At 39.1% G+C, this 27,730-nt stretch overlaps 1 protein-coding gene and 1 pseudogene across 8 annotated transcripts in view; one reads left to right on the forward strand and one right to left on the reverse strand.

Annotated features, from left to right (window-relative positions):
- Positions 1 to 27,730, forward strand: part of SOX6 (SRY-box transcription factor 6) — a 666,111-nt gene that overhangs the window by 88,848 nt on the left and 549,533 nt on the right. For 7 of the 8 annotated variants that reach the window (XM_062196439.1, XM_062196440.1, XM_062196435.1 and 4 more), the window contains one exon: positions 22,778 to 22,859. The exons of the other annotated variant lie outside the window; for it this stretch is intronic. The gene's annotated coding sequence lies outside the window, so the exon portion shown is untranslated. The remainder of the gene's footprint in view (positions 1 to 22,777; positions 22,860 to 27,730) is intronic. 8 annotated transcript variants of the gene reach the window in all.
- LOC133763738 (large ribosomal subunit protein eL6-like) lies at positions 144 to 16,908 on the reverse strand (annotated as a pseudogene).

The following is a 27,730-nucleotide window of genomic DNA, read 5'->3' on the forward strand; positions in this document are numbered from 1 at the left end:
AGCATATATGCAGAGAGCATACTATTTTGCATATAAGTAGAATTTTAACACATGTTTGGAAATAAATAAAATATAATTAAAAAAAAAAAAAAGAAAATACCAACTTGTGAGGATAAATTCTGTATTTGTTAGAGCAAACCAGATCACAGGTAGCCCTGGAGCTGAGGAATAACTTTGCTTTTTGGTAAAATTTGCAGGTCCACAGCTTTCTGATCAATCTTGTGATACTCTGTAATCTTGTATATCTCTTTCTCCATGTCAAAGATCTCACCTTCCTGGTGTCTGGGCCTCCATAGCTTCTTGTTCTTGAAGTCAGCTTCAGTGATATGTTTTGAGATTTTCATACTGCTGAAACTAATGTTTGTGGAGGTGGCGATGATAAATTTCTGGTATGTTCTGTACAGAGGGACTCAGTTGAGGGCAAGCAGTCCAGTTACAAGCAGCAAGCCCCAGCTCAGGTGCCTCAGGAAAACCACCCCCCTTGCCTCTGTAGCGCCCAGTGCGGATGATCAGAATGGTGCCGGGGTGATGCTGGCCTGTAGTTTGCTCCCATCCCTCACGGAGGTTCCTCTCCGCTCCCTACCATGCCTAAACAGCTTCTGAAGCGCATCCTCAGCAGGACAGTGTCTAGGCATTTTGTGACACTTGTCCCCCCTGGTGCCAGTGTTCTTGTCACCACAAACTGATTTTGTGACTGTCGCGAAAACCTTCTCGTTTTTCTTTTCAATCCTGGATTTAGGAGCTAAGTACTTCCTCTTATACATGACCTTTCTTTAACACATAGCAGATCAGGACTGTCTGCCAGTTTCTCTTACGAGGACAGGATATTGTCTTATTATATCTTTACTTTTGTAAATCTTTTTAAAAAAGGAAGAAAACAATAAAAAAACAAAAAAGGATGCTGCCTGCAGTGTCAGCATCCCATAGGGTACCAATTCTGTTCATGGCTGCTCCACTTCTGATCCTGCTCTCTGCTATGGCCTGGGAAAGCAGATGGCCCAAGTCCTTGGACCCCTGCACCCATGTGGGAGACCCAGGGTCCTGACTTCAGATCAGTACAGCTCCAGCTGTTGCAGCCATCTGAGGAGTGAACCAGCAGATGGAAGACCTCTCTCTTTCTGCCTCTACCTTTCTATAACTCTGCCTTTCAATATGCAAACACATCATTTTTAAAAAAAGATTACTTTTATACTTTCCTGAATATTAATTAAAAGCACATTTTAACGTTTTGGTCTTTTGTTTTTTAAAGATTTATTTATTTATTTGAAAGTCAGAGTTACACAGAGAGAGGAGAGGCAGAGAGAGAGAGAGAGAGAGAGAGAGAGAGAGAGAGAGAGGTCTTCCATCTGATGGTTCACTCCCCAATTGGCCGCAATGGCTGGAACTGCACCAGTCCGAAGCCAGGAGCCAGGAGCTTCTTCTGGATCTCCCACGTGGGTGCAGGGGCCCAAGGACTTGGGCCATCTTGTACTGCTTTCCTAGGCAATAGCAGAGAGCTGGATTGGAAGAGGGGCAGCCGGGTCTTGAACTGGTGCCCATATGGGATGCTGGTGCTTCAGGCCAGGGTGTTAACCCACTGTGCCACAGTGCGGGCCCCACGTTTTGTCCCTTTAGAAATCCTTTTATGAACTCTTTTTGTTTTCTTGCCCATTTTTCGATTCAATTACTTGTCTTTTTCTGAATGATTTGTAGGAGTTCATAATATATTCTGTATACAAACCAGTTTATGGTTTTAATTTAGTTTCCAACAAAATCTGGGCCTGTGATGAGAACTAGCATGCAGATAACATTTTAAGAGACAATTGGGAGTGCTGAGAATGAGACCAAGAAGAAGGTAAAGCCACTGTTAAGGTCACACTAGGTACTGAGGACTTGATTCTTCTAGAATCTCTGAGAGGAGCACAGAATATGTTCCTGAATAAAGAGCACATGTTAACTACTGGCTACTGCCTGAACTTCCAAGCTGAATTTGTGCTGTGCTAATGTACTCCTATAGCCTTCAGGGAAGGTCCTGAAGTAGAAGGCGGCAGATGTTCAGTGAGTCCTTGAGATGAGAGACTTGCAAACACCAGGAAGAATCTGAACACTTGAGGGACTTGCCCTGCAGTTCTGGCTAAGATCAGAACTGGGCCAGGAAGCTCTTAAATAGGGACACCAGGGGTTTTCTTTATGTGCTGTAAACATCTTTTCTCACGCTTGGTGTCTTATATGAAAAAACATTTTTCATATTGTAAAAATGATTTTGAAAGGCAGAGATAGAGACAGTTAGAGAGATCTTCTGTCCCCTGCGTCACTCACCAAATGGTTGCAAGATCCAGGGCCAAAGTCAGGAGCAAGGAACTCAATCCAGGTCTCCTGCATGGGTGGCAGGAATGCAAGTACTTGGGTCATCGGCTGCTACCTTCAGGGTGTACATTAACAGGAAGCTGGAACTGAAAGTGCAGCTGGGACTCAAAGGTGGACACTCGTACATCGGATGTGGGATCCCAAGGGTTGTCATAACCACTGTACCAAATGCCTGCCCTGATGATGTGTTTTGAAGAGAAATGCCTAGTATTTATGGAATCAAATATATATATACCTTTTCATCTTTGGCTACAGCTTTTAATGCCTTATTTAGGAAATATTTTCTTACCATGAAATTCATGAGGACATTCTTAAACTTTTTGTAAATAGTGTGTATTTTTTTTCCCTTTTTTGACAGGCAGAGTGGACAGTGAGAGAGAGACAGACAGAGAGAAAGGTCTTCCTTTGCCGATGGTTCACCCTCCAATGGCCGCCGTGGCTGGCGTGCTGTGGCCGGCGCACTGCGCTGACCTAAAGCCAGGAGCCAGGTGCTTCTCCTGGTCTCCCATGGGGTGCAGGGCCCAAGGACTTGGGCCATCCTCCACTGCACTCCCTGGCCACAGCAGAGAGCTGGCCTGGAAGAGGGGCAACTGGGACAGAATCCGGCGCCCTGACCAGGACTAGAACTCGGTGTGCCAGCGCCGCAAGGCGGAGGATTAGCCTAGTGAGCCGCGGCGCCAGCCCAATAGTGTGTATTTTTAAAAAGATTTATTTATTTATTTGAAAGTCACAGTTACAGAGAAAGAGAGAGAGAGAGATCTTCCATTCGCTGGTTTGCTCTCCAGAAGCTTACAACGGCTATGGCTGTGCCAGGCCAAAGGCAGGAGCTTTACCCCTGTCTCCCACATGGGTGCAGGGGCCCAAGTAGTTGGGCCATCTTCTGCTGTTTTCCCAGGCACATTAGCAGGGAGCTGGATCAGAAATGGAGCAGCTGGGACACCCAGCAGTGCCTGTATGGGATGCCAGCATCACAGGTGGTGGCTTAACCCAGTACACCACAATGCTGGCCCCATAAATAGTATGTAATTTTTTGAGAAGGTGATAGAAGATATGAGTAACTTCACCAGAAAATACACATCATTGTATACAGTGTTGAAATTTTCGTGTGACCTCTGAAAATCCTTCCATGAAACCACTTGGGTTTTCTTGATCTCAGATTAAGAATCTCTGGTTATTGTTTTATCTTTCAAATTTAGACCTATAGACCACCAAGTTTTTGAGTATGATGTGTGTTAAGGGTTAAGTTTTATTTTATTTTTCCATATGGATGTCTAATTGACCCAACATCATAAGAAATAACAATAACAGCAGCAAAAAAACCCCCCAAAAACCTTTCATTTCCTCACTTCTTAGTAGTGCTAACTTTGTTGTAAATCAACTACATACACTTTAGTTTTATTCTTCTATGCTCTGTATTCTGTTCCAAAGGTTGGCTTGTGCCAATTTCGTTATCTTAATTTCCGTAGCTTTATAATAGTCCTTGCTAAATGGTAGAGCAAGTCTATTCTTTGTGTTCTTGGCTTTTTTTTGGTATTTAGATTTTCATATAAATTTTAGAATTAACTTGTACACACACACACGAGGATATTTCAAGAAGTTTGTAGAAAAATAGTATTAAAAACTTTTTATTTTGGTGCAAAGAGTTTTGAAATCTATGTAAATTTTTTTCACAATACACATTCCTATGAAATTTTTGAAGACTCTTCATATACACTGATTTCTTTTTTGTTCACATGAAAAAACTGATTCAAAGGAAGTTGTGTAATTTTTTTGGCTACATGAAAACTCTATTCTAGAATAGAGTGGATATATATACCACTTGAGCATTTTCTCATTCTATTGCCTAAAATTCCAAATATAAGTTTCATTTTACTTTTTAAAGATTTATTTATATATTTATATGAAAGTCAGAGTGTGTGTGTGTGTGTGTGTGAGAGAGAGAGAGAGAGAGAGAGAGGAAGAAAGAAAGAGAATCTTTCATCTGCTGGTTCACTCCCCAAATATCTGCAACTGGCTGAAGCCAGGAGTTTCATCTGGGTCTCCCATGTGGATGGCAGGGGCCCAAGACTTGGGCCATCCTTAGCTGCTTTCCTGGGCACATTAACAGGGAGCTTAATTGGAATTGGAGCAGCAGGGACACTAACTGGTGTCCATATGGGATGCTGGCATTGTAGGTGGTGGCTTTACTTGCTTTGCCACAACCCTGGCTCCCAAATAGAAGTTTTAATAACCACATGATATTATGCATATTCAGTAGGATACATTTTAAAATTCCCCTTATTTTTTGATATAGCATGTAGAATTCACATTTATTTATTAAGGAGATTTGCTTGCATTTTAATTAGTTTTGAATAAACTCTTCAAATGTTGGTCAAGATTGTAACATTTGCAGGTATGAACTTTATTACATAATATAATTGTGTACTTCTTTTCTTGAATTTTTCCATTTAAAAATGTTTAGGGGTGCTGGTGCTGTGGTGTAGTGGGTAAGGCCGCCGCCTGCAGTGCTGGCATCCCATATGGGCGCTGGTTCAAGTCCTGGCTGCTCCACTTCTGATTCAGCTCTCTGCCACGGCCTGGGAAAGCAGTGGAGGATGGTCTAGGTCCTTGGGCCCCTGCACCTACATGGGAGACCTGGAAGAAGCTCCTGGGTCCTGGCTTTGGATCGGTGCAGCTCCAGCCATTGCGGCCAACTGGGGAGTGAACCAGCAGATGGAAATCCTCTCTTTCTCACTCTGCCTCTCCTTCTCTCTCTATGTAAATAAAGTTAATAAATAAATCTCTAAAAAATGTTTAACATTATGAAAATTTAGGATAAAATACAAAAAGTAGAAAGAAAATAATTTATCCTTTGTCTCATACTTGGTGACTGTCTTTGTTAACATCTTAATCGTTCCTCTAAGTCTTTTTTTTTTTTTTTTTGACAGGCAGAGTGGATAGTGAGAGAGAGAGAGAGAGACAGAGAGAAAGGTCTTCCTTTTTGCCGTTGGTTCACCCTCCAGTGGCCGCCACGGCCAGCGTGCTGTGGCTGGCGCACCATGCAGATCCGAAGCCAGGAGCCAGGTGCTTCTCCTGGTCTCCCATGCGGGTGCAGGGCCCAAGGACTTGGGCCATCTTCCACTGCACTCCCGGGCCATAGCAGAGAACTGGCCTGGAAGAGAGGCAACCGGGACAGAATCCGGCGCCCTGGCCTGGAAGAGAGGCAACCGGGACAGAATCCGGCGCCCTGGCCAGGACTAGAACCTGGTGTGGCGATGCCGCAGGCGGAGGATTAGCCTAGTGAGCCACGGCACCGGCCCCTCTAAGTCTTTCTTAAACACAGACTTTTATCTTTAAACAAAGTATGTAAATATAATTTTATCCCACCTTTTTTTTTTTTGCTTCACACTATGACATGAGCATTTTCCCATACTATTACCTAGTATTGTAAATAGAAATTTTAATAATCACATGATTTTGTACCTAGTGAGTAGACTATATTTTATTTAAACTTCACCTTATTTTTGGATAACAGTTGTTATTCCTACTGCTGATGGTGGTATTGCTTCTTTTTCTTACTGACATTCTATCTCTTTTTTCTTTTATATAGTACATATTATTTATTTTTCTTTATTATTATTTATTTATTTGAAAGGCAGGGTGTCACTGAGAGAGGGACCAAGAGAGCAAGAGATCTTCCATCAATTGATTCACTTCCCAAATGTCCACAGCAGCTGGAGCTGGGCCAGGCTGAAGCCGGGAGCCTGGAACTTCTGGGTCTCCCACACGGGTGGCAGGGACCCAGCTAGTTAAGCCCTCATAAGCTACCCCAAGAGTGCACCTTAGTAGGAAGCTGAACTGGAAGTGGGGGAGCTCGGCCTCAAACCAGGCACTCTGATATGAGATGTGGCTGTCCCAAGTGGTGACTTAATCTGATGCAGCACAATACCCATTCCCTTTTATACTTAATTTACAAATGTAATCATGCTGGCCGGCGCCGCGGCTCACTAGGCTAATCCTCCGCCTTGCGGCGCCGGCATACCGGGTTCTAGTCCCGGTCGGGGCACCGATCCTGTCCCGGTTGCCCCTCTTCCAGGCCAGCTCTCTGCTGTGGCCAGGGAGTGCAGTGGAGGATAGCCCAAGTGTTTGGGCTCTGCACCCCATGGGAGACCAGGATAGGCACCTGGCTCCTGCCATCGGATCAGCGCGGTGCGCCGGCCGCAGCGCGCCAACCGCGGCGGCCATTGGAGGGTGAACCAATGGCAAAAAAAAAGGAAGACTTTTCTCTCTGTCTCTCTCTCTCACTGTCCACTCTGCCTGTCAAAAATAAAAAAACAAAAAAAAAACAAAAAAAAACAAATGTAATCATGCTGATGTTAAAAATTCAAAAGCAGAAAAGTATACAGTAAAAAGTAAATAAAAGAGTTTCTTGAGTATTTATCTAGATTTTTTGACACATATATAAGCACATTTATTATCTATTCTCATTTCTCAGAAGTGGAGTCTACAACCTTTCTTTTTGGTATTACTCTTTTAAATAATGCCAGGATAAGTATATTTATATATAAATTCTTTTTGTGTTTATAATTATTTCTTTAAGACAGATTCCTAGAAGTAGAGCAGGTCAAAGTAATGAGTCTCTTAATAAATACTGCCCAATTTAAAATATTGTTTTGAAAATGGATTGCTAATATCACCAATCAAACATGCTATGGTTCTAACTTCAACAAACTATGTGGAAGCATGGTATACTAGTTTCCTAAAATCTTTTTATAGAGACTTAATTATTTATAAGTAGAGAAGTGTAAAATATATGAATTTCATTTTTTTAAAGAAAGATTTTGTTCATTTATTTGAGGTGTAGAGTTACAGACAGTGAGAGAGAGAGACAGAGAGAAAGGTCTTGCATCTGTTGGTTCAGCTGTAACAGCTGGAGCTAGTCAATCCGAAGCCAGGAGCCAGGAGCTTCTTCCAGGTCTCCCATGTGAGTGCAGGGGCCCAAGCGCTTGAGCCATCTTCATCTTCTTTCCCAGGCCACAGCAGAAAGCTGGATCAGAAGAGGAGCAGCCGGGACTAGAATTGGAGCCCATATGGGATGCTGGTGCTGCAGGTGGAGGATTAACCTACTGTGTAACAGCGCTGGCCCCTCTAAGATTCTTCTTTAAAAGAAAAATTTTTTTAAGGGCAGAGTGATGGAGAGATGAGGGATAGAGAAAGAGAGAGACGTATCGTATCTTCCATCTGACAGTTCATTCTCCAAATTCCTGCAAAAACGGGCCTGAACCAGGATGACACCAGGAGCCAGGAACTCCACCTGAGTCTCTCACCTAGGTGGCAGGAACCAGGTACTTGGGCCATCATCTGCTGCGTCTCAGGCGCATAAGCACGAAGCTGGATTGGAAGAAGTGTAGTTGGAACTCAATCTCAAGATGAAGATCTCCCAAGCAACACCATAATGCTTACCCCGTATTTGTTTTTATTCTAATAGAAGATACTATGCCTTTGGATCTTTAACCTCCCCCCCCCCGAGTAACAACAGAACATAGATATCTTTTTTTGTTGATAAATAATGGGTATATGTCACAATTATAATGACTGTATTATATTCCTCTTATATATATATATATATATAGTTGAACTTTACTCATTCCAATTTGATGGGCCTTTGGTTGTTTACAGCTATTTGTTATCATAAATAATACTTAAATGAATATTTGTGTACATATGGCTTTATTCCCTTGTTTAATACTTTCCTTAGTATAAAATGTAAGTAGACTTTTTGTATCAAGGGACATAGATATTTGAAATTTGGATGTATTAGAAGTCCTTTTACTTTTTACTTATTTTTCAATATTGTTATAATTTTTACCGTAAGTGATATAGAGAAAGAAAAATTGTCAAATTGTTCTGTGGAACTTCCTCATGTTCATGAACACTGAGTGTTAACGATATTTTAAACCTTTGCCAAAACGTAATCTAGTATGGAAATACATATTGTTATATTAGTTTTTTAAAATTATAATGAATATATTTTGAGTTTTTTCATTTATTAATATTGCATTTATCTTTGTAGCATATTTTTAAAAAAGATTTATTTATTTTACTTGAAAGTCAGAGTTACACAGAGAGAAAAGGAGAGGCAGAGAAAGAGAGAGAGAGAGAGGTCTTCCATCTGCTGGTTCACTCCCCAGATGGCTGCAACGGCCAGAGCTGAGGCCATCTTCCACTGCTTTCCTAGGCCACAGCAGAGATCTGGATTGGAAGTGGAGCAGCCAGGACTCGAATTGGCACCCATATGGGATGCTGGAACCGCAGGTGGCAGCTTTACCTGCTTTGCCACAGTGCCAGCCCCAAGCATATTTTTCTATTTTTTCTTATTGAGTTGTTGGAATTCTTACTATACTCTTTTATCCTACTATGCTTACATATTTTTTTTCAATTTGTAGTTTTTTTCTTTTAACTTCATTAATGGTCTTTATTTTGTACAGAAGTTTACAACTTTTAGTGTATTCAATTTATAATATTTCCTTCTTTTAATATTATGTTTATGAAGACCTTTCTTTCCTCAAGTTTATACAAATAGTCGTTTGGAGTTTGTTAAAGATGATTTGTTTTTAGTTTTTACATAAGGAAATCCATGTAGATTTTATTTTAAAGTGAAGTGTGAGGTAAGAGATCCAGTACTTTTTTTCTCCCAAATATCCATCCATTCCCAGCACCATTTATTGAATGATTTATTTTACTCTATTGTCTGGAATTATTGCTTATATGCTAAATTCTTCTTTAAACTGCCATCTATTTCTAGATTTCTAAAAGAGGTTTATTTATTTTTATTTATTTGGAAGGCAAAGTTAGAAATAGAGATAGAGAGAGATAGAGATAGAGAGAGAGAGAGAGAGAGAGAGATCTTGTATCCACTGGTTCATTCAAGTGGCCATAATGGGGCCAGGGCTGGGCTAGGCTGAAGCTATGGGCCAGGAGCTTCTTCCTGATCTCTCATGTGGATGCAGGGGTCTAACCACTTGGGCCATCCTCTTCTGCTTTCCCAGGCACATTAGCAAGGAGCTGAATTGGAAGTGGAGCAGCTGGGAATCCAACTAGCTTAACCTGCTACATTACAATACTGGCCCTTATTTCTAAATTTTCTGTTGTCTGTTATCTCCCAATTTAACCTAGTGTAATAGACTATTAAGATTTTTATATTTTAATAATTTTTACATGACAAATTTTAAACCTAAAATTTTTTACTATTGTTTTATTATTAGAAAGAAGTTAGTTTTTGAAATCACCTCAAATGTATGTTACTTATTTACACATAAAACAACATCTTTGACTTTAAAATGTTTTTCTTTTAGGTTTTACGATGTTCTATAGGTATCTGTAATATAAATGGTAAATACTTTGTGGGGGGAGGGTGTGGACAAAAACTCTCTTCAGTGCAATTGTCTTGGGAAACTGCTCTGAGCTAGAGAATACAAGAAGGGAGCTTTGAATTCGAGCCTGACACATAGCATAGTGTCTGTACAGAGAAGTAAGGTGGTTGAAGGACAGGGGACAGAGAAGAGCAGCTCTTTAATGTAAGTAACCACTAGGTTTCTAAAGGAAATATCTAAATATCTAAATATCTGAAATATTAAGGAATGTTACTTAAATGAACCATGGAAAGTGCACTAGGTTTAAAAACTGAGGTTGGGAGATTGAGTGTGAACCATGCCATTTACTAGTTTTGTGAATATTTAATCCCATTGAATTTTAGTCTTTTCATAATAAAATGTGAGTACTAATCCTTTCCTGAGACATAACTGTGGAAATTGAGTGAGAGAATAAATATCAACCAAATAGTGAATGATCTACAGCATTTGTTTTTAAAATGGCTAGTTGTTTTCTTACTGTGAATCCTACAGAAACAGGATCAAGGGCCCTGAGTTTAGGGCTGGATACTAGAATATTGGAGAGCTCTGTGGATTTTCTCCAACATATCACATTAAAAAAGGCAGTGACTTTTGCCCCAATGCTGGCGTTTGTGCAATAATATAGGAAAGTGAGATTATATAATGTGTGGCAGGGTGTTTTTCATCTACACGCACAAACACTCATACTCACATACACTTACAGACACACACACACACACACACATGCATAGACTTACACTGTTCCATTCCAAGACAAGAATATATAGGAATTGATAGTTTGGAATTTGGGGAAATGGGACTTCCTGGATAAACATATTGAAAAATCCAAGCATTGAATCCATTTGTTTATGAAGTGTCTTATGTCAAATGAGTTAAGTGCTAAAGGAAAGTATTAAAACTGATGTTTTATGAGAGCAGTGAATGCCAAGGATCCCACTTTACAGATGATGTAACTGGAGACATCTATTTTTCTCATAGAAGAAACATAGGCCTAGGAACTGGAAACTTTGACTTAAAATGGAAGCTCTGTCACCAACTTGTCATGTGCTCTTGCTATGTGTCAAATTCCTTGTCTGTAAACATGGGTGCCTCTCATCCTGCTATTTCTGGTATTTTTCACCTAGAAAGTGAGGCAGTCTCTGAGAGAGGCTAGGGAAATCTTGTCCAGACTTTAAAGTGAGATCTTTAAATTGTTAAGCAGAAGATACACCATGAAGATAAGCAAGATCTCTCCATTTGATTCTGTTTGTTACTATGTTTTTGAAAGTGAGCAAAAGACATAATTAGGACTGGAAAAGACTAACTCATAATATACAAGTAAGCGGCCGGCGCCGTGGCTCACTAGGCTAATCCTCCGCCTTGCGGCGCCGGCACACCGGGTTCTAGTCCTGGTTGGGGCACCGATCCTGTCCCGGTTGCCCCTCTTCCAGGCCAGCTCTCTGCCGTGGCCAGGGAGTGCAGTGGAGGATGGCCCAAGTGCTTGGGTCCTGCACCCCATGGGAGACCAGGATAAGCACCTGGCTCCTGGCTTCGGAACAGCGCGGTGCGCCGGCCGCAGCGCGCTACCGCGGCGGCCATTGGAGGGTGAACCAACGGCAAAAGGAAGACCTTTCTCTCTGTCTCTCTCTCACTGTCCACTCTGCCTGTCAAAAAAAAAAAAAATATACAAGTAAGCTCCTAGTGGTCCACTGTATTTGGTTGTTAAGTGTGATGCTGTGGTAGCATTGCCAAGGACACAGCTCTGGGGTCTTGTTACCATTAAGACATTCTTTGAAAAGTGAGCGGCTATACTAGGCAACCATCTTCTGTGCCAATTGTGACTTTGGCACGATATAGCTGAGTCTCAGGAATAAATAAAAATGGGAAGTACATTCCCCCATCCAAAGGCATACCCAATCTATCTAGGAAGCATTGCTTATCTCCGTTCCTTACAAAATGGGAAGTGAATGGTAATATCCTCATTTATTCATATTCTTTTTAGAAAATAAGGTTATATAGTTTTATAATTTGCTTTGTTCACCTACCATATTTCACACAAAGCTATAATTATTAGTCTTTTTTCCTAGGCTCTGAACTCCTTGAAGTCACCAGTTCTACTTCATTTCTGTTTTTCCAGGGCTTACCACAGTGCTTGGTACTGAACAAACGTTTAGTTAATGATGAGTAACCATGATTTATCTGGGAATTAGGACTCATATTATTACCACATAGTTACCAAATCTTTATTTTTCTCTTCTTTTAGTAACTCTCTCCCTTTTAGTTTCTATCACGAATTGAGAAATGCTTAAAAAATATAACATGCTAAATAGCAAGTTCAGACCATGTTGACTCTGTAGTCACATAAATTGTTCTTGTCTGTATCCAGTTGATAATGCAGCTGTTATTTTTATAATGGTCTAAGTACATATTTGCACAACAGGCGGTGTCAACTCATAAGTTACTTGGTGTCATTTGCTTGATACTTTAAATTACAGAGCTCCATTACTGAAGTCATTATTTGTGGTTAAGAGGGAGTGGTACTGAGAATGGCAACAAGAAGTTTCTTAAAATGAGGATCAAAATTGACCATCTCTAGATGTCTTTAAGTTTATCTTGATTTAACTACTTAGAATAAGTATGAAAACCATCCCTAGCTCATTTGCTTCAAACAGTTCATTGTATTTAAAATAGTAGATCGATTAAAAAGATATGTGGGATTAAAAATTAGTATTTATCTGTAAGATTTTGTTAAATGATTGCTTTTTAAATGTTCTGCAACTCTACTGTTACTCTAGTTTGTAAGCAGAACTCAGAGAAAACAGCAGATATAGGAATCCTTTCATTGTTATAGGTATGATAATGCACTGCAAATGTGAGACTTTTTTTTTTTTTTAAAGATTTATATATTTACTTACTTGAAAGTCAGAATTACAGAGAGAGAAAGGGAGAGACAGAGAGATCTTCCTTCCTCTGGGAGGGAAGACTATGCTAACTACAGTATTTATCTTGCAGTGAATCCAAATTGTCAGTTGCTGGAAATCTGGGATTGTGCTTTATTGAACTGTATCTCAAGAGATAGCTATTTATGCTGTGCAGCCCCTGGACTCTCAGAAACATTAACTGAATTGCTGGAGAATTGCTTATATCATTACCTAGAATTTAAAAAATATGCCAATAAGTAAAACTTAATTTTTTTAATTTATTTTTTTTTTCAATTTAAGGCAAAGTTACAGAGAAGGATAAAGATATAGAGAGAGATAGAGAGAGATCTTCCATCCACTGGTTCCCTCCCCAAATGGCCTCAATGGCTAGGGCTGTGGCATGCTGAAGCCAGGAGCTTTTTCTGAGTCTCTCATGTGGGTGCAGTGGCCCAGGCACCTGGGTCATCCTCCACTGCCCTCCTAAGCCCATTAGTAGCGAGCTGGGTCAGAAGTGGAGCAGCTGGGACTCAAACTGGCATCCATATGGGATGCTGACATAGCAGCCTATGCCACAACCCTGACGTCAAGACTTAATTTTAAAAAAAGATTTATTCCTTTCTTTGAAAGTTACAAGGTGAGGGAAGGGGGGGAAGGAGAGAGAGTGAGAAAGAGAGAGAGAGAGAGAATGAATTGTCTTCCATCTGCTAGATTCACTCTTCAGATGGCCGGTATAACCAGAGGAATGAGGCTGAAACCAGGAGCAGGGAACTTTATGCAGGCTTCCACATGGGTGGCAGGAGCTAAAATACTTGGGAAAGACTTAATTTTTAAGCTAAATTTCATGTTTAGTTTGTAATACCTCCTTATATTTAAGAAAATATTTTATTTTAAATAGAACAAGAACTCTAGAATTAAGAACATTTTCAGTAAGAGAAAACATTTTATAAAATTGCAAAAATTTCATTTTTCCACAAAAGGTTTTGTGAACTTACCCACATTTAATCCAGTTGCCCTTTAACCTAGAAGTTTTTAAAGTTTAGTGTGCTAGGAATTACCTAGGGACTATGCTTTAAAAATAGATTCCTGGGCCACACTCAGAATGATAGGATCAGTAGATATAGGTGGTGCCTAATAATCTTTTTGAAAATTTTATTTTAATAAGCACATAATTCCTGGTGGGTATGGATAAAATATAAAATAGTGGAATCTTGGAGTTGTAGTTTCTTTAGAGGAAAACTTGTATAACAGGTCCTGAACACGAATCTGTTGGCAGGCCAGCTGTAACAGTTACTTGCAGAGCTTTTAGAAAGTAGAAACTCCTGGCCCACTCAAGAAGATTCTGGTTTATTAGGTCTGGAAATCTGAATTTGGTAAAGGCTTTCAAGGTTATCATATAATCGGCTGTTTTGGCACAACTTTTAACCCATGAATCAGTGTGAGAATCCTTTCTACAGTATTTCTGGCAAAGATTCATTCACTTTCTTTTTTTTAAAGCTTTTATTTAATGAATGCATTTTTCATAGGTACAACTTTAGGAATATAGTTGTTCTTTCCTCCATATCTGCCCTCCCACCCCAACTCCCATCCCACCTCCTACTCCCTCTCCCATCCCATTCTTCATTATGGTTCATTTGTAGTTTAACTTTATATTCAGAAGACCAACTCTATGCTAAGTAAAGATTTCAACAGTTGGCACCCACACAGATAAACAACATATAAAGTACAGTTTGAAAACAAGTTTTATGGTTAATTCTCATACATTAAGGACAGAGGTCCTACATGGGAAATAAGTGCACAGTGACTTCTGTTGTTCATTTAACAATTAACACTCTTATGTATGACGTCAGTGATCACCCGAGGCTCTTGCCATGAGCTGCCAAGGCTATGGAAGCCTTTTGTGACCACAGACTCCATCAGTATTTGGACAAGGCCATAAGCAAAGTGGAGGTTCTCTCCTCCCTTCAGAGAAAAGTATGTCCTTTTTTGGTGGCCCCTTCTTTCCACTGGGGTCTCACTCACAGAGATCCTTCATGTAGGATATTTTTTGCCACAGAGCCTTGGCTTTCCATTCCTGAAATGCTCTCACAGGCCTTTCAGCCAGACCAGGAAGCCTTAAGGGTTGATTCTGAGGTCAGAGTGTTACAGTGAATGTCATTCTAGGATTCTGCTGTGTGGACTGCTTCCCATATTGGACTTTCCTTCCTTTTTTTTTTTTTTTTTTTTTTTTTTTTTTTTTTTTGACAGCCAGAGTTAGACAGTGAGAGACAGACAGAGAGAAAGGTCTTCCTTTTCCATTGGTTCACCCCTCCAATGGCCGCTATGGCTGGCGTGCTGCGCCTATCCAAAGCCAGGAGCCAGGTGCTTCCTCCTGGTCTTCCATGCGGGTGCAGGGGCCCAAGCACTTGGGCCATCCTCCACTGCCTTCCTGGGCCACAGCAGAGAGCTGGACTGGAAGAGGAGCAACCAGGACAGAATCTGGCGCCCCAACTGGGATTAGAACCTGGGGTGCTGGCGCTGCAGGCGGAGGATTAGCCAAGTGAGCCGCGGCGCTGGCCTTTCCTTCCTTTTTAATTCTATTATTATTACCAGGCACTTTGATGTTATTTGTATGATCTCTTTTACGTTTAATCCTATCTATATGATCACTTTAACAATTAAGGTAGCATTTTTATCACCAATTTTACTGGGATTGGAGTCTCATGACAAGTTTTTAAACTGTACCCTTAGAATTAAGTCCGTAGGACTGTATGCAGAACTATACAGCTTTACAGTTATAAACTACCTCTTTCTCTCTTATTCCCCCTCTTATTTTTTACTGGGATCTATTTTCAATTGACTTTATAAACATATGATTAACTGTATGTTAAGTAAAGAGGTCAACATATAGTATGAAGAAGAGAGAAGAAAAAAAGAAAGAAAAGAAAGAAAAAAAAGGAAATAAAAAATAAACAGGATGAGGTCTAGTCAATTCATTGTTTCTAAAAGTGTCAAATTCACTTCTACAGCTTTCATTTTAGGAGCACTATTAATTCTTACAGATCAGGGAGAACATATAGTATTTGTCCCTTTGTGACTGGGTTATTTCACTAAGTATGAAGTTTTCCAGATTAATCCATTTTGTTGCAAATGACCAGATTTCTTTTCTTTTTTTTTCTTTTTTACTGCTGTATAGTATTCCATAGTGTACATGTCCCATAATTTCTTTATGCAGTCTTCGGTTGATGGGCATTTAGGTTGATTCCATGTATTAGCTATTGTGAATTGAGCTGCAATAACCATAGAAGTGCAGATAGCTCTTTTGTTTACTGATTTCATTTCCCTTGGGTAAATTCCCAGGGGTGGGATGGCTGGGTCACATGGTAGGTCTATATTCAGATTTTTGAGGTATCTCCATACTGTCTTCTATAGTGGCTATACCAGTTTACATTCCCACAGTGGATTAGGGTACCCTTTTCCCTACATCCTCTCCAGCATTTGTTGTTTGTTGATTTCTGTTTGAGGGCCATTCCAACTGGGGTGAGGTGAAGTCTCATTGTTGTTTTGATTTCATTTCCCTGACAGTTAGTGATCTTGAACATGTTTTCACGTATCTGTTGGCCGTTTGGATTTCCTCTTTTGAAAAATGTCTGTTTAAATCCTTTGCCCATCTCTTCATTGGGTTGTTTTGTTATTGTGGAGTTTTTTGATTTCTTTGTACATTCTGGTTATTAATCCTCTATCAGTTGGGTAGTTTGCAAATAATTTCTTCCATTCTGTTGGTTGCCTCTTCACTTTCCTGACTGTTTCATCCACTTTCAACTTCTGACAGCTTCTATCTTGTGAGGCAACTTATTCCATTGCTTTTATAGATTTATCTTGGGCTTAACAAAAAGCTACCACCATGTAATTTCCACCTACCAGTATTTTTTTTTTTGGTGGGGGGAAGAAGAAATAAAAACTAGCTTTCTGTCACTATTTACCATGTCACACTGGCTGTACTAGATATTGTTATCTCTTCTTTTGTTGACTTGAAAATATAAAACTAGATCATTTCCAGAGCTGCAAAATGGAATATCAAATTAAATAGTCAGTAATCAAAATGTGTTTTTTTTGCCCCAAGGAACCCTGGGATCTTTTTTAGAGGGTTTGCAAAGTCAAAATTATTTTCATCATAACAAGAGTTGATATTAGCCCTTTTCACTATATTGGCATTTTCATTGAGCATGCAAAAAAATTTTGGGCAAAATTACTGGTGCCTTAGTGCGAATCGAGGCAGTGACACCAAACTGCATGTTAACGATCATTGAATTCTTTATTATCATCCACAGAAAAAACCAAAAAAGCCATTTTTGCTTATTGTTTTGTGGAAGTGGTAAAATTATTAATGATGTATATTTCACTCTTGAAAGTATTTGGGATATTAATCCTTTGTCAGATAGGTGGTTTGCAAATATTTTTCCCATTCTGTTGGATGTCACTTTACTCTATTGATTGTTTCCTTTGCTGTACAAAAGCATCTGAGTTTGATATAGTCCCATTTGTTTAGTTTTTCTTTTGTTGCCTGTGCTTTGGGAGTCTTGTTCAAGAAGTCATCTTCTATACCAATGTCTTGGAATGTTTCCCCTATGTTTTCTTCAAGCAACTGACATCGTTTTGTTTCTTTGTTTCTTTGTATTTTTACCAATAAAATTCAAGCTTTAAGGGGAAATAGTTTGGAAGCTGGTATCCACCACCATGAATTTGACAGCTGCTCAATATACTTAAAATTTTTTTTTTTTGGGTAAGATTGGTGGTGATATTAAGGAATGTGGTTTTAAAAATATTGTATAATGAAATATATCAGCATTTTGAAGATCTATGTAAGTCAGTGAACCAATATTTTTCAAAAGAAACATTATGTTGTGTTTCCAAAGTCATGCATGCCTAAAAGATCCATTTAAAGGTCAGTGGATTTTAAAATAACAGAATACAGGGGCCTGCTTTGCGGCATAGCAAGTAAAGCTGATGCCTGTGACACCGGCATCCCTGGTGGGCGCCAGTTCCTGTCCGAGCTGTTCCACTTCCAATCCACCTTCTTGTAATGGGATGGGAAAAATACTGAAAGATGCCCAACTGTGTAGGCCTCTACCATTTATGTGGGAGACCCGGATGAAGCTCCTGGCGTCTGACTTGTGCCTGGCCTGGTGCTGGTCGTTGTGGCTATCTGTGGTTAATTAGTGGATAAATCGCTCTCTCTTCCTCTATCACTGTAACTCTTGACTCTCAAATAAATAAATACATCTTTAAAAATAAAATAAAATAACAGAAAACAAATTTATTGATATTCAGGTTGCCCCTCTTCCAGGCCAGCTCTCTGCTATGGCCTGGGAGTGCAGTGGAGGATGGCCCAAGTGCTTGGGCCCTGCACCCCATGGGAGACCAGGAGAAGCACCTGGCTCCTGGCTTCGGATCAGCGCGGTGCGACATTTTAATGATATTGATTCTTCTGATCCACAAGCAAGGAATATCTTTACATTCTTTTGTATCCTAGATGATTTCTTTCATCAACCTAATTGTCATTTTAGAAATCTTTCATTTCTTTGGTTAAATTTATTCCTAAATATTAGATTTTTTGTGGCTATTTTGAATGGGATTTCTTTCTTGATTTCTCTTTCTGTGAGTTCATCATTAGCATATCAAAAAGCTACTGTTTTTAGTACATTAAAAAAATTTTTTTAAAGATTTTATTTATTTATTTGAGAGGTAGAGTTACAGACAGTGAGAGGGAGAGACAGAGAGAAAGGTCTTCTTTCCGTTGGTTCACTTCCCAAATGGCTGCTACGGCTGGAGCTGTGCTGGTCCGAAGCTGGGAGCCAGGTGCTTCTTCCTTGTCTCCCATACGGGTGCGGGGGCCCAAGCACTTGGGCCATCCTCCACTGCTATCCTGGGCCATAGCAGAGAGCTGGACTGGAAGAGGAGCAACAGAGACTAGAACTGGCACCCATATGGGATACCGGTGCCATAGGCAGAGGATTAACCTGCTGTGCCAAGGCGCCAGCCCCAGTACATTTATTTTGTAATCTACAACTTTACTGAATTGGTTATCAATTCTAACAGCTTTTTGTTGGAGTGTTAAGGTTTTTCCATGTACAACATCATGTCATCTGCAAACATGGATAATTTGACTTCCTCTTTCCCAATTTTGATGCCCTTTATTGGGACCTTCAATAATTTTTTTTCTTTTTTTTAATTTTTTTTTTTATTTTTTATTTTTATTTTTGACAGGCAGAGTGGACAGTGAGAGAGAGACAGAGAGAAAGGTCTTCCTTTTGCTGTTGGTTCACCCTCCAATGGCCGCCGCGGCTGGCGCACTGCGGCCAGCGCACCGCGCTGATCCGATGGCAGGAGCCAGGTGCTTCTCCTGGTCTCCCATGGGGTGCAGGGCCCAAGGACTTGGGCCATCCTCCACTGCACTCCCTGGCCACAGCAGAGAGCTGGCCTGGAAGAGGGGCAACCGGGACAGGATCCGGTGCCCCGACCGGGACTAGAACCCGGTGTGCCGGCGCCACAAGGCGGAGGATTAGCCTAGTGAGCCGCGGCGCCGGTGACCTTCAATAATTTTAAGAATAAAATAGTTCCCAAAACAAAAGAGTGAGAACTACTGGCCTAGGTAATCTCTAAGCTCATTTGTTCTATTATTAGAACATGCAACCATTCCTAACAAAGCATGGCTCCTATAAAATTTTTTAGCCATTCTACTCTGAATATTTTGTAATCATTGACTCTCAGGGTTGGAAATTCATTTAATCCAGCCATTCATTTGGTGCTTGAGCCTTCTTATTAAATTATATAAAGAAAAGGAGAGGGACAAAAAAAGAAATAGGTGTGGCTTAGAGACAAAACTTTAAGTAGGATTAAGAAATTTAACTTTAAAACTTTTAAAGACTAATTATGTGGGAGGTGGCAGTGTTTCTATCTGCTATTTACCTTTGATCTATAACCTATTTTTGTTAGAGTGGAACATACTTTGGTGAAAATGTTTATGGTTTCTTCATTTGATTTCAAGTTACTTGTTTGAAGTTTCTCTGTAATTCTGAGCGTTTTTTCCAACCAGTATTAATATTTCACCTTTGCTCCCAGATTAATAACAAATTACCCTAATTCTGCATGATTTCTTTTGAATTTGTAAATGATATACTGACTTTTAGAAAGTAGGTTTATTATTTGGGATACGCTGGACATGTTAGTTATTAAAAAAATCTAAAGAACACCAACCCTTAAGAATAAGAAAGTAGCAATAAACCTAGAACTCATTGCCTGATGTTAACATTTTTGTTAAATTTTACTTTACTTTTGAAACTTATGTACATTTGACTTTCACATATAATATATAAACATATATTTGAATTTCTATAAATTGAATGTCCCTTATTATACATGTATTTTTTCATTTAATAATATGTTGTGGTGATCTTTTATGTCAGTGAGTACAGACATAATTTTTAATATTACAGATTAGTGTTATGTGTATGTACAATAATTACATATTACACGTATGTATCTTTTAACAATTTTGTGATTAGTTTCTTAGGATAATTTTTGTAGTGACATTGCAAATTCAAAGGATATGGACTTTTTTTAAGATGTATTTATTTATTTGAAAGGCAGAGTTACAGAGAGAGAGAGGGAGAGACAGACAGAAAGGTCTTCCATCTGCTGGTTTACTCCCCAAATGGCCACAATGGCTGGAGCTGAGCTGATCTGAAGCCAGGAGCCAGGAATGTCTTTCAGGTCTCCCACTCAGGTGCAGGGGCCTAACCGCCTGAGGCATCTTCCACTGCTTTCCCAGAAGCATTAACAGGGAGCTGGATTGGAAGAGGAATTTCTGGGACACAAACTGGTGCTGATATGGGATGTGACACTTACTATACCCTGGCACTGGCCCTAGGATGTGGACATTAAAAATTTTAACACTGTTAAATTGCTGTTCATATAAGTTGTACTCAATTTATAATACAATCAATGGTACAAGAAGGTACTTATGTTTGTGTACCCTCATCAATACCAGTTTTTGTGCAGTTTATAAAATGTTTTGAGAGTATTGCTGGTGAATATGTTTTATTTACATTTCTTTGATATTTTGAGAGATTAACATTTTCTCTTATTAACATGTTTCTATTACTGGACATTTGCATTTCTTGTACATTTATTCTTTAGATTCTTTATGCATTTTTGTCTCATTTTTAAAAAGATTTATTTATTTATTTGAAAAGGAAAGATGGAGAGACAGAGAGAGAGAAAGCCATCTTGGATCTGCTGGTTCACTTTCCAAATGCCCACAACAGCCAGGGACTGGGCCAGGATGAAACCAGGAGCCAGGAACTCCATCTGTGTTCCCTAGATGGATGGCAGTATTTCCAGTACTTGAGCCTTCATTCACTGCCTTTTCAGGTGCACTAGCAGGAAGCTGGATCAGAAGCTAGAGTAGCCAGTACTGGAACCTACACTTGATGTGGTATGTGGGTGTCCTTAGTAGCAGCTTAACCCACTGCACCATAATGTCTGGCCCTGCCTTTTTATTTTTAAGTGTTTGCAATAATGCATTTAAAAAATATTTAGCTAATTAAGTATGTGTAAAAGATTTAACAGTTAACTAGTATGGAGGCTTGTCACCACCATGGTTAGATGTAATTGTCTGTGCCCCAGGTTAGATTGAAATCTTTGAAGAGCCGTTTGATTTGTGTGTGTGTGTCTATGTTGTTCTAATCAGAATATTTGTGTTTTTACTGTCCAGTACAATGCTCAACTCAGGGCACTTTTGCTGAATGAATGAATTATCAAATAGAGGAGTAGAGCAAAACATGCACTTGATTGTCCTGAGGATTTGTTTTGCTGAATTGATATTTATTTCATGTGCCAATACCTATAGTATGTTACAGTTTTTTTTAAAGATTGATTTTTTATTTATTTGAAAATCAGAGTTACAGAGAGAGAGGGAAAGACAGAGAGGGATCTTCCATCCTCTGGTTCACTCACCAGATGTCCTCAGTGGCCAGGGATGGGCCAGGCTGAAGCCAGGAGCCAGGAGCTTCATCTATGTCTCCCATGTGGGTAACAGGGGCCCAAGCGCTTGGGCCATCTTCTGTTGCTTATTATAGTTATTTGTGTTCTAATTGCAGGGCTAGTTGTAGTGGTTCTTACAAATAATATTCATCAAAATATATGTTTTTTGAAATGAATTTTATTTTAATCTAGTTAGCTCTAAGTAACCTATATGTTGGCTAGCTATATTTAAAGGCTGCAGATTGAATCAAACCAATCTCCAGAGACCAGGAAAGTTTCTGACCTAAATTAGAAACCCAAGCTTCATTATTATGTTCAGTTGAACACCACTCATAGCCATCCACACATTTTGGAAAGAATACAGTCTCTGTAACAAAGTTTCTTTGTTTTCATGGAACTAAAAATGTGCTGTATTTAGACCAAACAATAAAAATAAACTACCGAACTACCTTCTAATGCATGGGGGTTCTGGAGAGAGGAAACCATAGATATTTAGAGGCATAAAGTGACTCATTGTGCTAGTTAAAAAGTTTTATAAGGCTGGCTCTGTGTGTTTGAGTTGCATCTGTTACCTCTTTGGCCAAAACTAAAGTGTGTGCAAGGAAAAGAATTTATAATTCAGTGTGGCTCATGCAGAATGTATGGTATATAGCCTAGGTATCTAATGGGTTTCAAACCTTTGGTAGGACAAAACTTCCTCCTCTCTTATTAATTCTACCTACAAGGTAGTCCTGTTGAACATACTCATGATATTCTCTGTGAAGTTAATTCATTTTTAATTTGTAGAAATAAATTAAGTATGTTTTTTCAAATGTAATTTATAAGCCTTATTTCCTTTTAAGAAATTTTCCCTTTTATTTTTACTTATTTGTACTTTTAAACACCTACATTATTACTGACAGTTTTTATAAAAGCCATCTAAGATGTAGTTTTCTTAGATATAGAACAATGGAATAATTGTTTCTTTTGGCATCATCATCTGGGAAAGGGTTTTCAGAGTAGATGGGGACAACTGCTTCAGTTAAAAACATGATTTGCATTTAGAATGTATACTTTGATAAAGTATATAAATATAATTTACTTATCCTATTTCATTTTCTTTTCTCTCCAAATTTTCAGGTCACTTTCATGAATTCAAAGGCAATTTACCAGTGATTTCTGGGTGCTGGGGCTGACTACAATTGTGTGTGTGTGTGTTATTGTAAGTATTGGTTTATTTATGATTTTTCTCATTGCATAGTGAAACAATTACTATTTGTAAACAAGTTCTTAACTCCTTTCCTTTGCGAATTTTTATTAATTTATTTGTAAGTGTTTTCTTGAGAAGAGTACTAGGGAAAAAATGCCAGCTGGTGAAAAAAAAACCTTTAGTTTTTGTGGTTTCCCATGAAATAACACAATGCAGAGTTCATCACAATAGGGCAAAAGAATAAATGTCTTACTTTTTGAGAATAGTGTTCAATTGTAGCAATGGGTTACTGTAAAGAGTCTAGTCTATATACACATGAATAATTTACCCTGATAACTTCTTAAATCTTCTGGTTATCTGGACTTGAAAAGTGCTATATGCCAGTGCTCTAAGAAAAGACATGAGATGATACAGAATTCAAAGAGCTGTCAGTACATTGGGAGATTATGTGCTAAGGAACCAAAGACTCATTTGGTAAATGTATAATGCATATCAAAACCATGGTATTCCTACCTGCTTTCCCATCCCCAAAGCACTATTACATTTTAGATGGTGTTTTGGAGAACAGAGGTGATATTTTCTCAGAAAACAAAGTAGATTTCAAGAAAAATAATAATGAAATTTAAAGTTATCTTAAAGTACCTTAAGTTAATTGATATGTTTGCCATACAGAGTATGTGGCAGATATTAAAAAATGTCTCTGTGAATATAATTCCATATTTAAATAGCTTGAGTTTAAAATATCTTTCTACTTGTACATTATTGAAAAACTCAGGCATTTAAGGGGATGTCTTACATTTGAAAACAGTAAAGACACAGGAAACTCTTCCTTTGTTAGTGTAATGCTATAAAAAAGATTTGGAGAATAGACTTCTAGGAAACTCTTTGAAAAAATAACATTATAAGTTAGAGTTTAAGTGACTCAATATTTAAGCAGAGAGCAGCAACAATTTAAGAACAGCATTACCTTTCTTTTAGTAGTACAGGCATTTTTGAATTAGTTTTTAAAAAAGCAAGTGTGCATTTTAAATATAATTTAAAACATCTTAGTGCTATATGAATGAAAAGTTATTATTTTTATGAAATTGTATCAATTTACATTTTATTATTTGAAGACTTAATTCTTAGGTAAACCATTAAATTATATAAACTGGATGGTTCATTTGGATTAAATATTTATGCAAGGTGTCATGGTGAGGATTAGGAGGCAAAGAAAATGGAGAAAGAAATATAAAGTATCTATGATGGCTCTTGGTGAAAACAGAGGTTCTAAGAAGCTGAGCTTATCCTGTTAGAAATCTGAGTGAAGGGAAATAACTTGGAGCCGTCTAAATCTTACCTTAGTTGCTCTGTCTTTTTTTTTTTTTTTTCACCTCTCTTCTTTCTTCCCTTATGTTGTTCACTCATTCTCTTTAAAAACTTTTAGGATGATTAAATTTTTAAACTGACAATAATAATTACCAGCTTTTCAACAAAGATAGTTTTCATTAAAATATAGTTTATATATCTCATCTCTCAAAGGCTCTGTTACTGGAATTCTTCTCTTCTTCCTTCATACCACAACACAACATAGGCTCAGTTTGAATGAAGGTCATCCAATTAGCTAAAAATTTTCTTGTGACCTAACAAAGGAAAAGGCTAAATATTAGAAGAAGGGGCATTGTTGATATAGTTTTCTTATGGTTATTTTTGGAGTTCAACATTACAAAGGACAAAAATACTTCTGGTAGGACCTTATCTGGTCATTTAGGCAGAAGTCCCACTAGTCATACATGCCTGAAGCAATTATTTTCTAGTCTTGAGAATTTCCATGTGCTAGGTTAGGGCATGGACTTTGCTGTTCCTTTGGTCAGTGATCTCAAGCTTTGTTAGGATCAACTTCTGACTGCAGGATCTTCTTGTTATAGAAATGTGACAGGGTAGTATGACCAAGATACATCAGATGAAATGAATGTGGCATCCAGAATGTTTGAGTTTCTATTTTAAGATTTATTTTACTTATTTGAAAGGCAGAATTATAGAGAGAGAAAGAAAAAGAGAGAGCGAGAGTGGGGAGAGCGAAATTTCCATCTTCTGGTTCACTCCCCATATAGCTACAATGGATGAGACTGGGCCAGGTGGAAGCCAGGACCTTGGAGCTTCATCTGGGTCTTCGCATGGGTGGCAGGGACCTGAGTACTTGGGCTATTTTCTGCTGCTTTCCTAGGCATATTAGCAGGGAGTTCGATCAAAAGTGGAGCAGCTGGGACTCAAACTCTGCCCATATGGAATGCTGGCAAAATAGATAGTTATGGCTTAACCCACTGTGCAACAATGCCAGCCCCAAGTCTCTATTTCTTTCAGTTATTGTACAAATCAGCCCATCACTTACATTGAAAGATGGGGCAGCTAACACAATAAAAATATTTACCTAATCTGGCACCAAAACAAACAAATCCTATCAATGACAACAACTTATTTTATGAACACTTATTTCCGTGTCTTGGAACTATTCATCTGCTACATGATCTAAGGCAGAAAGTTATACCTTATGGCCATGAGAAGGTTTCTTGGTAAGGTGTGCAGAAGCCAGTCTGAGATAAGGAAAGTGGGATATTGTTTTGCACATCTATAATGAATGGGCCACACCAAGAGTGTGTGAGACCCGATTGGGATCTTACCTACTTAAATCCACTACCCAGGTCAGAAGAGGAAAACGTTGTAAAGGCAACTGGCTGTCTCTTAAGAAGCTGGATCTTACTCTAGTTGAATTCTTCCTGGTTACAGAAAGATAAAACTGCTTTTCTCTTTTCCTGAAGTAGGTATTGTATAAAAACACCTTGTTTGACATGCCAGTTTCATTTAATTTTTTATTCTGAATGCAAAAATTATGTATTTCTGACCATTAAACTTTAAATGACAATAAATTATCTTTTAAATATTTATTTTATTTGAAAGAGTTACAGAGAGAGAAGGAGAGATAGAGGGAGTGAGATCTTCCATCCACTGGTTCACTCTCCAAATGGTCACAATGGCCTGGGTTGGGTCAAGCTGAAGCCAGAAGCCAGGAGCTTCATCCAGGTCTCCTAGGTGGGTGTAGGGGCCGAAGCACCTGGGCCATCTTCTTCTGCTTTCTCAGGCCAGTAGCAGGGAACTGGACTGGAAGTGAAGCAGCTGGTACTCCAACTGGCAACCATATGGGATGCAGGTGGTGGCTTAACCCATTATACCAGAAAACCAGCTCTGATTTTTTGTTTTTAAAGGCAGACATAGTTCACTAGGTACTCTGCTTTTTCAGGTTACCCAAGTCATTTTAGTAATTTGATAATGAATTCCCTTTTATAAAATTCTGTGTCTGTTCTTGGTCTTGTAAAGCAACCTTTTCCCTGAGTTCTGGCACAAAAAGTGATTATTATCTAACCACAGGCTTGAGGCATTAATAAATAACAATACTATCTTAAATTGGTATAACACTTGATTTTGCAGATCTTGAATTGACTGAATTCCAAAAACTGTGGGATGAGTAGGAATTTTCTTCATTTTGTTGGAGTAGTGGGATTCAAACCTAGAATTTATGATATAAATTCAGCATTTGTTCCATAACACTATGCTCTTCTCTTTCAGAAAGAATTTTTCCCCCTCTTTCTGTTGTTTTTGGTCACTATCCCAGTCTTCACTTGGTTGCTATAAAAACATTTTTGAAAAATAGAGATAGAATAAGTCAAGGAAGAGACTGTAGAGAGCCTTCTGCCACTTTATTTTTTTAGGTTCCTGGAGAGTGTGGTTCTGTCTGACATTTTCTTACTCCCCTATTCCACACAGCCATATGTAATACCACTGCTGAAATTTTTGAATTACATAGATTTTTTTCAGAAATGAACAAAAATAATCTTGAGGGGTGGACATTTGATGCAGTGGTTAAGATGTCACTTGGGGCCGGCGCTGTGGCTTAACAGGCTAATCCTCAGCCTTGAGGCGCCGGCACACCGGGTTCTTGTCCCGGTTGGGGCGCCGGATTCTATCCCAGTTGCCCCTCTTCCAGGCCAGCTCTCTGCTATGGCCTGGGAAGACAGTGGAGGATGGCCCAAGTCCTTGGGCCCTGCACCCTCATGGGAGACCAGGAGAAGCACCTGGCTCCTGGCTTCGGATCAGCACGATGCGCCGGCCGCAGTGGCCATTGGAGGGTGAACCAATGGCAAAGGAAGACCTTTCTCTCTGTCTCTCTCTCTCTCTCACTATCCACTCTGCCTGTCAAAAAAAATAAAAATAAAAAGATGTCACTTGGGATGTCTGCAGACCATATTGGGATGCTTGGGTTCAAATCCTGGCTCCACTCCTGATTTCACCTTTCTGCTAATGCACATCCTGGGAGACAGCAGGTGATGGCTTAAGTGCCACCCACATGGGAGACCTATACTGAGTTACTACTCCTGGTTATTTGAGAGATGCAGAGCGAACCATTGGATGGTACTTCTCCCACCACCTCCCTCCTCCCAAACAAGTAAAAGAAATAAACAAAAAATTTTTTAAAAATCACAAATTCATACATTCATGTCTTTGTGATATTTTGAAATGGAAAGAAAGCTGTTTCAAATCGAGCATAGCCCAGACCAAAGCTCCCTCAGTGAAAACATCTGTGATTTTAAGGACAAGTAGGTCTAGGTGCATTATCTTTAAAAAAATACTATTCCAGGCTAATCTTGACATAGAACAGGTAAATAAAAAAGATGAGCTGTGAAAATCCACAAATAGGGCTTGAATGCCATTTTCCATGACAACGGGAGCTGCCCCATGAAAGCATTAACGCTGGGAATGTAAGGAATTTAAAATTGTGCCTTCTCAGTTTTACAGTTGTATGCTCATGTTAATTAGAGATATACTGACATTTGAAGTACCTACATTAA

Source organism: Lepus europaeus, chromosome 7 (assembly GCF_033115175.1).
Source record: "Lepus europaeus isolate LE1 chromosome 7, mLepTim1.pri, whole genome shotgun sequence".
NCBI classification, from domain to species: Eukaryota; Metazoa; Chordata; class Mammalia; order Lagomorpha; family Leporidae; genus Lepus; species Lepus europaeus.